Source organism: Austrofundulus limnaeus, unplaced genomic scaffold (genome assembly GCF_001266775.1).
Source record: "Austrofundulus limnaeus strain Quisiro unplaced genomic scaffold, Austrofundulus_limnaeus-1.0 Scaffold471, whole genome shotgun sequence".
Classification (NCBI taxonomy): domain Eukaryota; kingdom Metazoa; phylum Chordata; class Actinopteri; order Cyprinodontiformes; family Rivulidae; genus Austrofundulus; species Austrofundulus limnaeus.
Window position 1 is genome coordinate 1 of NW_013952873.1, and position 10,219 is coordinate 10,219.

The 10,219-nt window shown below is 39.4% G+C and overlaps 1 long non-coding RNA gene across 3 annotated transcripts; it reads right to left on the reverse strand.

The window, feature by feature from the left end:
- Nucleotides 1–15: 15 nt before the first annotated feature.
- Nucleotides 16–8,250, reverse strand: LOC106529844 (uncharacterized). 3 transcript variants are annotated; one of them, XR_001311686.1, is made up of 8 exons: nt 7,919–8,250; nt 7,310–7,394; nt 7,070–7,223; nt 6,275–6,319; nt 5,990–6,030; nt 5,534–5,676; nt 3,272–3,391; nt 16–867 (listed from the first exon to the last, which is right to left on the reverse strand). It is a non-coding gene; the product is annotated as an uncharacterized LOC106529844 (long non-coding RNA). The 3 variants fall into 3 exon arrangements; XR_001311685.1 differs by having other exon boundaries at nt 7,070–7,226; XR_001311687.1 differs by lacking the exon at nt 5,990–6,030 and having other exon boundaries at nt 7,070–7,226.
- Nucleotides 8,251–10,219: the final 1,969 nt, after the last annotated feature.

A 10,219-nucleotide genomic window follows, 5' to 3' on the forward strand; every position in this document is an offset into this window, starting at 1 on the left:
CACACACACACAGAGTTTTAGCTCTCTACTATAATTACTTTATTTGTTTTATTACTCTTAGAAAATGCTACAACAGTGTACAGACACATTCTGCTGTTTAAAAATGAATATGCATAAGCATACATGAAACTGTAACTGTCCCCGTTTCTTCAGATCATCTTCCGGTCACCTTATCCCAGACCGTCACTGCTCACTTTCTGGGAGTGCTGAGTGTGATTGACAGGGGAGTGATGGGTAACAATGTAACAAAAATACATAATTACTAATGAGTCATGCATCAATTTGTTTTACAGTCAATGAAAGAAATACTGTTAACAAATACATTGAACAATATTCTAACAATTTAGTGATATKTCCACAGCTGTTGTCTTGAAATAAAATCTTGAGTCCTTAATGCCCGAGACAAGACCGAGTACAAATGTTGTCAAGTCCGAGACCAGACTGGTGTCCAGTACAACATCACTGACGTCCAACTCCTTTTGTTTAGATCATCAAACTCCTGCTGGAGCTTCCTGGACCTCAGCCTGATGTTTACCAGATCCTCCTGCTGAATCTAGTTTGTTGTTTTGTTTATCCTGCAGAAATCTTTACAGTTGTCTTAATCTTCCTCCAGCTCATGGATGATGCAGCTCGCACCTCTATGCAGGATCTGGATCTTTTCTTCTTGCTCTGCAACACTGAGGTTGTGCTTCTGTTGTGTGTCTGAGGTGGTGGTCTCTGTGTCTGAGGTGGTGGTCTCTGACGATGCTCTCAGCAGACAGGACCTCTCCTGCTTCCTCCACGTCGTTCCTCAGCTCCTCCCTCTCACAGCTGCTTCATTGTTTTAACCTGYGAGCTTCATCGTCTGTTCAGCTGGGCTTTAAAAGCCTGAAGCAACAAAATGTTCAATTATTAGCTGATAATGTCCAGTAAGACTGTGGTTATTAAACCTTTTTTTCATAAAGTTCCACTTCAGTAAACACTCAGCTTCATCAATGACAGACTTTAGAGAACAGAAGCACACACTGGTCCACCTTCTTGTGCCGAAAATTAAATTTGAGTCAACAGTTTGCTGTTCTACATTAACTATTTGTTTCAAATAGTTCCTTTAAGAAGAAATAACTTGTTTGAACTCTGTCTCTGTTTTCTCTCTTTAAAAAACAATCAGCCTATGATTGTTAATTAACTTGTAAATAATTGATGACAGATTTTCTTCCGAGTACGACTCGAACAAAAGTCTGCAAACTTTGACTTTAAAAAGAGTGATTTTAACCTTTAATCTTTCCTACTATGACATTTGTATGGAGCCACATTTTTTTTATTTTAAAAGCATACTTTCATTTTAATATCCTGCATCTGTGAAATTAACAGCTTGTGTTACAAAACAAGATCAATCTGCAGAAGGAAACAACCGTTTTTTTAATGATGCAGACTTGAGTCCTTCCCATATTTGTGAAAAATCGTCTCATATTTAGTGATACATGAAGCACTGAGTAGCAGCATAAAGTCTTCAAATATGCTTCTATAATATAATATATATATACTATAAAATGTATATAGATTTAAATATGAGAATCTAAATATTTTTTTCAAGGATATTTTTCCAGTGTTTTCCAACCTCAAATCYAATAAATGTGCAGAACTCTAGTTTGAAATATGTTTTTTGATGGATTTGGAGAACAACTGTTTGTGAAAGACGGAAGAMCAGACCAACAAACTACGATCTCAGCAGTGAAACTGATCTCTGGATTTTAAACACATTTTAGTGAAAACTTGAGCTCAAATTGGGAGGCTGTGTGTTTGTGTTACCTTGTATTTTGACTAATATTTCTTCAAAGTTCAGGCAACAGAAGTTGAATGTTGTGTCTTCCTTCTGTAGAAACCAAATGTCTGGACACAAACAGCTTTTTCTTTTGTAAGTTCTTTGTAGAAATGATTCAGATTCATGTTTTATTTTAGTCAGAGCCACTTAAGAGGGTGTGAAAAAACTACACATGGGTCCAGGTCCGTAGGTTTCAGAGCCCTGGTCTAAAAGAACCCTGAACCACCAGAGGTACCACAGTCTGAAAACAGGGACTTGCATGGGTTAGTTTCCACCTTTAGGTCTTTATTTCTTCTGAAAATAACTTCTTGTTCTGTTTTCTGCTTTATTTTCCTTGTTTTTAAAGAGTAACTAAACCCAAAATCTGACTTTTATTTCAGATAAATTGTCTAAACTGGCCCTTAAGTGTATTATCGTTACATTTCTGTGCAAATGTTGACATTTCAGTGTAAATTTGTTTAGTACTACAATATTTGATCTAAAACTGTCTTGGTGCTGCCCTCTATGGGTTGAACAGTGGCTACTGCAGTTGAATTTTCCTATTGGTTCAGTACATGCTTACATCACAGCGCCTGTGTTCAGGTATAAAAGCTTCTCTCTCAGAGACTCGCCCCTGTAGCGAGTCAGGAGTTGGAACAGCGAGCACTGTGATGAAAGTTTGTTACTGTTTTGAACATTAGCCAGTGTTAGCAATTATGCTGCTAACATCACATTAACACATGGAGCAGAGAACATCAGCTGAGCATAAAAAGCAGCGTGACTCATGAACGTCTGCCTCGTATCAAAAAACAAACTGAATAAATTTAATGATCTTTTTTGTGGTTCAACATTTTTAAAACAAACTACAAAGTTACTGCTCATCTTCAATTTTCCCTCATTAATAAATCAGTTTGTTGATGTTTATTCCTGTCAGTTACTGAGTTACACAAAGTTGAAGAAAATGGCTAAAGGGTGCAGCATCTTTAACCTGCTCTAGTTTAAAAACTAAAATACTTAGACATGTCGGACCTGGACAGACACATATTTAAAATCAAGTTTGTGATTTGTGAAATCTTTATTTGATTTGTGAAACTTCAGTAAATGCTGTTTTCAGCCTGTTTTATGAATCTGGACCACAGACCTGTTTCCAGAGATGTTAGCTTGTTAAATGAAGCTAGCTGTTCCCTGGTCCTGGCCACACCTCCTCACTCATCCCCACACTTACCCGTGCCCCTCAGTGTCTCTTGGCACCGCCCACTTTGTTTGCCTAAGGGCATTATTATTTTTTACAGGGAGGTTAGTTACACTTTAATCCAGATTATCTCCTGGCTGTTTATGTTGTTCATCCTTACAGAGCACGTTGGCACTAGTCTCTCTGATGGATCACAGATTTGATGAACAGGTCACAGAAATCTTCACCTGATCTGAGTGGCTTCCTGCTCTGGAAGCTCAGTGTTTGAACACTTGCACGATAAAACAAAAACAACGTACTGCTCGGATCTGTAGACAGAAGTCACGGCTCTCCCTGATCTGTGCTTTAAACTCCTCCGGTTTGTCGAGAACATCCTCGTGAGGAGCTTCAGTCACAGCACTGAAYGTCCGGTGGCTCCTCTGAAAATAACGACACAAACAGAAACACACTGAACAGCTTCATTTCTCAGCCACTGAGCTTCCAGGTAAATCTGTAGAGGAAATAAAAAAATAAACCAATCTTTAAGGGTATTCATATCACCTTACAATGTTTTGGTCAGTGTTATGAGAGAGACCTCAAATGTGTTGAGAACTGRCTAATGTCAAATGGTGGCCATCTTGAATGGGGTTGACTTTATTCAATTATTAAAATTTGATGAGATATTTTGCTAGCAGACAGCCAGAAGAAGACACAGATATGGGTTAAAACATTTGAAATGTAATAAAGGGATGTTTTATGTTTAATAATTTCATTATTTGAAGTTCAACAGGTCAGATAAAGTAGGTCAGAAACATTTTCTCTGGGACTTCCCCGCTCACTGACTTGTCTTTGCTGCCTGATATTTTAGACCGCAGCGACCCTGACCGTTCTATTTAATTCGACATGAAATCAAACATCTGATGCTTTCGCTGCGTGACGACACCAGACTGAGGCCGTCTCAGTAGCACAGCGTTTCACAGCTCGAAATAGGAGCCCAGAGTCTGGTCCAGAGCTCTCCTCTGGTGTTCGGAGGGTTTGAGAGGTGACTGAATGATGACGGATGGGTGGGGGGGTGGGGGTGGGGCACCAATTGCATTTTTGATGCATCTCTGCGCCTGGTGTCCATCAGAGGTGAGTGTTTGTGGTTATTTAGGACCCAAAGCCCCTTCAGTCAGATGGACGGCTTTAATCCTCCACATATCCCACCAATGTGCTCGCTGAGGAGYGCAGGCGCCGGGGACAAAAGGGTCCAGGGGCCCATCGGGCTTCCAGGGAGGGGACCTGAGGCTGTATTTTTAGGGAGGCTCCCGAGCAGCTGCCACTTGACACATGTCACCACCTGGCTCTGAGGACGCCGTCCATATTGTTTAAATTAGAAAGAGCTGAGGAAGAGAATGAGCAGAGACCTGCGGCTCTGTGCGTGAGGACCGAGTCCTTATTAACAGTGGGCCCACACACATGCCTGCTGACCGTACAAGGGCACGCACACGTCTCACACACGCCGAGAACATTGCCCTTGCGTGCTGCACATACCTCCAGGCGGTGAAGGCGAAGGTGTCGCGTATCAGAGGCCGGAGGCTCGTGGCCGAGCCGCTTCTTGTGAAACCTGTTCAGAGGAGCAACTGCCGCAGGACGTCTTCCTGAGAGCTACAGCTCAAGGACTTTCCTCTCCCCGAGAACAGCCGATAAGCTGCAGGGAGATTCACCTCCTTTATTTTTGTTTCTTTACCTTGGTTTTATTATCTACAGCAACTACAGTCGGGACTCTGCAGGTCCTCAGTTTTTTATTTATTGGTTTACGCCTGTGTTGTTTAGTAACAAATATCCAACACTATAACACCTAAATAATAACTGCAGAGCACGGTCCCTGAGCCTTCAGCTGCACAAAGATTGAGAAGAATCACTTTAAGCAAGAAGACTGGACGAAATGATTTAAAACACAATTTAACTAAAACATATTATGATTTAAACAATTTAAATGCAGACATAATCACAGATTATTTCATCACATTCAGTCTTTAGAATTAATTATTTTAATTTATTTTATATGGAATAAATCAAATAAAACATTTAACATGATCCACTCAGTTTTTTTTTACCACTAGCATCATATACATATAATTATTCTGATTTAACTGGGTTAAATTTAATACAGTCAGCTCTAAACTGTAGGTGTGAGTGAGAGGGTGAAGGGTTGTGATGGACTGGAGACATGTCCAGGTGTCCCCCGTCTCACACACTGACTGCTGAAGACACSAGCTCCACTAGACCCATGAAGGAAGAGCAGGTTTGTAATATGCTTTTTTGTATCATAAGAGGACTTCTTTTTAAAGAACTCAAGCTTTAATTTAAACTGTAATAAAAAAATTAAAAACCAAATAAAACAACAAAGTTTTGTTTTTTTAAATACATCAGTTATKTACAGAAGAATGATGCCATCGGAAACAGAAAGGTGTGTTTTGGTTGCACTGATGGTRCAAACTGTGGAATTAATTTCTTTGGATTATTCAGTCTGTAAAACTCATTAAATGTTTTCAGGAAGGCGGAAGAATTAACCTTTACCTGGAAGCGYTGTTTCTCACCTTCATGGCTCAGATCCCGTCGATCAACTCCCTCTGTGGCATCTTCATCATCTTCATCATCTGGGACGGCGGGTTCAGGAGGAAGAGGCTGAAATCTCTCGATCATCCTGAGTCAGCTCCTGATGATGAGACAACTCTTCATCCTGTTTGATCATCAGATTGTCAGGCTTTAAAGACACACCACAGCTGAAAACTTCTTTTTTTTCTATCTTTGACAGAAACTCATCATGTAAAACTTTGGCTGGTTTTTGGTCCCTCACATGAGGAAAGTCCTTGACGTGAAGCAGAAAGAAGGCAGCACAGACTTAAAGTGATGTTCATGTGATCATTTCTCTAAACATCACTGCAAGTCTTAACTGTCTCCATCCCGTCGGTCCAAAGGGCTCAGACAAAATCCAAACTCCTGAAAGCTTAATCTGTCTTCACGATCAGAACCAGAACTRAAGTTAAACTCACCTGAAGCTGTAGAGTCTGGTAGGACATGTCTGCACCCAAAACTGGTAAAAAAAAACAAACACAAAACAGACAAAAAAGGAACTAAAATGAAGGTTGACCATACTTCTCTCACAAAAACACACAGATCTCCATATTACGACTGAAATGTAGGAGATTTACTGATTTGCAAAACACAAACAGGTTAAAATGAGTCGTAATGACTCAGCTGAAGAAAACTGAAGGCAAATTAAGAAAAACAATGAAGTTTGTTCTACATGTTAAAATCTTAAGTTATCATTTACTCACAATCAGGATGAGTTCTTGTTCCTGATGTTAACAAAGTTCAACTTCCTGTAAGAAAACCAAACGATAATGAGTCATATTTAARCTTTATTTTAACTTTCAGGGGTTTAATTCCTCCTTGTTGAGGATCCTGCTGAGAAAAACACAACCTGAACATGTAACTGGGGTGTCATAAAAAGCAAAAATAAGAAAAACAAAAAGAAAGAAAAACCTGCAGGGAAAATTAGAAGCTTTGTGTTAAAACTGTGACAATAAAATATCTTGTTTGAAACATGAGAGGTGGTGAACAGAGGAGATAAAATGACAGAGAAAAAAAAACATCAAGCAGTTACATTTCTAAAAGCAATGTGGAAAAATAAAAACAATTAAACATTGAAAATAAACCAGAAAAAAACTGCAGAGTCAGGCCTGAGGAAATAAAATGATCTTTGGGATTCTTGGTTTAAAAAAAATCAGAAAGAAATGATTTAAAATACACAAAAGTTTTAAAAACCAAACTTAGGAAAATGTTGATCATTTTGTAATTGCAGAATAAGAGGTGCAAAAATCTATCAAAATATATCAGTGATTTACTGTGTCACAAATGAATACAGAATAAATGAAAATAATTTCAAAATCTCAGTGGATTTTCTTTTTCAAATAAAATGTGAATTTTTAGGTTTTTGACTGGAAATAAGACAAATGTGTTTTAATATAAATTAGAGTTGCTTCAGAAATAATTTATTTTTATGCTGTCAAATATTTTTTTGCTCATAATGAGTCAGTGTCTCCAGGTGGAAGTGGAGACATTAAACTCACCGTCACACAGACGAGTCCGAAGTCACACCATCCTCAGACCATCCTGCAGGCTGACTCCAGCTCACAGCTGGTCTTTGTCATCGGGAGGAAATATTACCACCTCTCCATCATCACCAGAGGCTCAGCTGCTTCCCTCAGACTCAGGAGGGTTGGCCTGCTGGGTGCAGAGCCGGAGCGAGGAGGAAAACACTTCAGCTGTGAGGTTTTCATCACAAAGTAAAMGTTTGAATGAACACTCACCCTTTCATCTTCGCTCTCAGCAGGACTTGTTCCACCGCTGTGCTTCTTTGTCTCAGTTTGAAGGGAAAACTTGTTGGATTCTCACCTGACAACACAACAGAGGATAAACAGCTAAATCCTCCTTTGATCAAAATCATWTCAAACACTTGCAGTAAGCTGACAAATCTGAGAAGTATTGAGAAAATGTTGGTCAATTTATGAAAAAAAACATTCAATGAAATTTCACCACAAGCAGATAATTCATTGTATGTTGCATTTGTTTAGAGAAAAAAGTTCCAAACAAAATTTATTAAATACATTTATAATCTATGTCTATTTTGATAATTATATTGTCACATTTTAGAGCCTTTTAACAATTATTACTAATTTCAGTTTTTAAACATTAAAAGTTTTATTCTCTAATTCAAAACAATCTTCTGGCTTCATTAGATTTGTTGTGTGCAGTGCCCTGACGTTTGTTGTAACTTGGCACTACATAAATAAACTGAACTGATAAAAGTTTCAGGTTAGAGTTTATTAGTTATTATTATAAATTCAAGCTTGCATTTAAGGTTGTAATAATTTCATATAATATCTTAAACAAGAACTTCCGCTCTGTTTCAGGCCTACCTTGGAACAGAAGCGCGCACCGCGGACATTTCCAGCTCAGCTGTGCGTAAAAGCCACTCCGCGTCTCCAAACTGCTCCAGACCAGAGCGCAACATGGCGGCAACTGCTGTCCGCCCCGGAGCACCGGAGGCAACACTGGACTGAGGTCTGGTTTTGGTGAGTAAACAGATCATTCCGGTGGTTTGGATTTGAAAAAGTGGCAATGAGGAGAGAAAAAAAAAAGCCGCCCGGTCTTGACGCGCGCGGCCTCCACCTCCTCCAAACCAGCACATGAGCTAAAACCAAACCCTAAACAGCTGAAGCACTTTGAAGCTCAGCTCCCTCTGTGCGTAAAACCAAGCGGACCAGACTGTTCTCGGAACGGACACGAACCAAGTGACACCTCGCTGAGATGTGGCCTGCTTTATAGGCTGGTCCTCAAGGTCACGATCAGTGGACATTTGTCCCTCATTAGCATTTGCCACCTCCTCCGCAGCTCATTGGTGCGCGGAGCAGCTGTCTCAATTGACACAAAAGGAAAGCTACGTTTTTGTCATAGCGCTAAACTCCAGCCGGCTATTTTTGTATCCCAGTTATTTTATGCACTGTACACACTCTGAGGGCACAGAGCTGCGCGAGGAGCATCTCAGTGGGACTTCTGGCATCACTGCCTTCAGATGTGGGTCCTCTCAAAAACCCAGCAGCAGACAAACTAACAGAAGTTACACCCAAGGCTCAACTGAAACCATTTGGTTCCATCAGAACCTCCTGAACCAACACTAAGGGGGGCTCGGAAGGCCTCGGGGTGGGGGTCTGTGTTGTTAAATGCTGCTGGGGATGTTTGTCTTTGTGTGTGGCCATGGAGGATGCAACCTTAGAGGAGATTATTTCAGGAGCTGTGTGGCATTAAACACGCTACTATAAATACAACCCATTTTATTAATAGAGAGAAAGGCAGCGCTGCCTCACAATGAAGTGGATTTAAGGCTGAGATCCTGCAGCTGAAGCTCAAACATATGACATATTTCCACATTATGGATTTGATTATTATTAATACATCCAAAAACAAAGGTGGAGATTCAAGAACAAAGCTGGCTGCACGGCCAAGTGACCTGAAAAACTTAAAATATGATTCTAACCCCGTCAGTTTGACAGATAATGAGGTAAACATTGRTGTGTTAGCTGAGAGTCACACTCAATACATGATCTGAGTGCAGCAAATTCAATAAGATCTGTGCACAGTTTGAACTCTATTAAAATACATAAATCTGATATATTTTCATGAAACTTTCAGAAAATATTCACTTTTGGAATCTGGTTCAATGTGGCTGCTACAGACAGCCAGAACAATTTTAAATCATTTGGCCAAWTTTACAGATATTGAACAAAAATCTGATCAAAGTTATTTACAACAAGTGAGGTCAGGAGGACCCAGATGTTGACTAAATTATCAACCCTGAGAAGTTTTCAGTTTATCAGTCCTGAGAGGTTTTACAGAAATCAAAGTAACTTTGATTATTGTAATAATTTATTAAAGATGAGTCAGTAACTTAATAACTTCTACTAATTAGCTTTTATAATGTAAACAATTGTTTTACAGTGCTAGCACGCATTTGTTGAGCCTTCTTGGTGCTATAAATAAACTGTAATGAGTTGGATTTAATGAGTGATGTGTCTTTTTGTTAAACGGCTTATTAAATATATTATCCTTCATTATAAAGTGACTTATATTTTGTTGGTCATCAGATGAAATGTTTAATAACCASTGCTCTGAGAGCTGCAGAAGTGTGGTGTTTGAGTCAACACTGTCTGATTGTAAGCAAAATATTTTACAAACTACTGCATGGATTTTATTTAATTTTTTTATTTAAATAAACAATCATTGGTTCTTTAACAGATTAACATTAGGTGTTTGTTTAGTTTAGGATATCCACCACAGTTAATGAATTATAGCCAACACAAGGTTTTACAGACACTGAGCACAGACTATTCTGAGCATCTTCCAATAACTTCATGTTTCAGGTTTAACCAAACTTCAACGCATTCATTTCCCAACATGAGATGATCCTGGTCTAAAGGGAAAGGTGGTGGGCCTCACAGTGACTTTCTGCTTGTTATTCTGTCACCTGTAGTTTCTGACATGTTGTGTGTCCCATTGTTGTTTTGTGGGTTCGGCTTTGGTGACATTTGGGGACAATTTTAAGACAAAAATCCTACATTTGGGGACAACTGGTGCATTTGGGGACAAAAGTCGAGTCCCCATTTGGTTTAAATACCATTGGTGGGTTGGGGGTTGGTTTGGGTTTAGGACCAAGGTGTGAC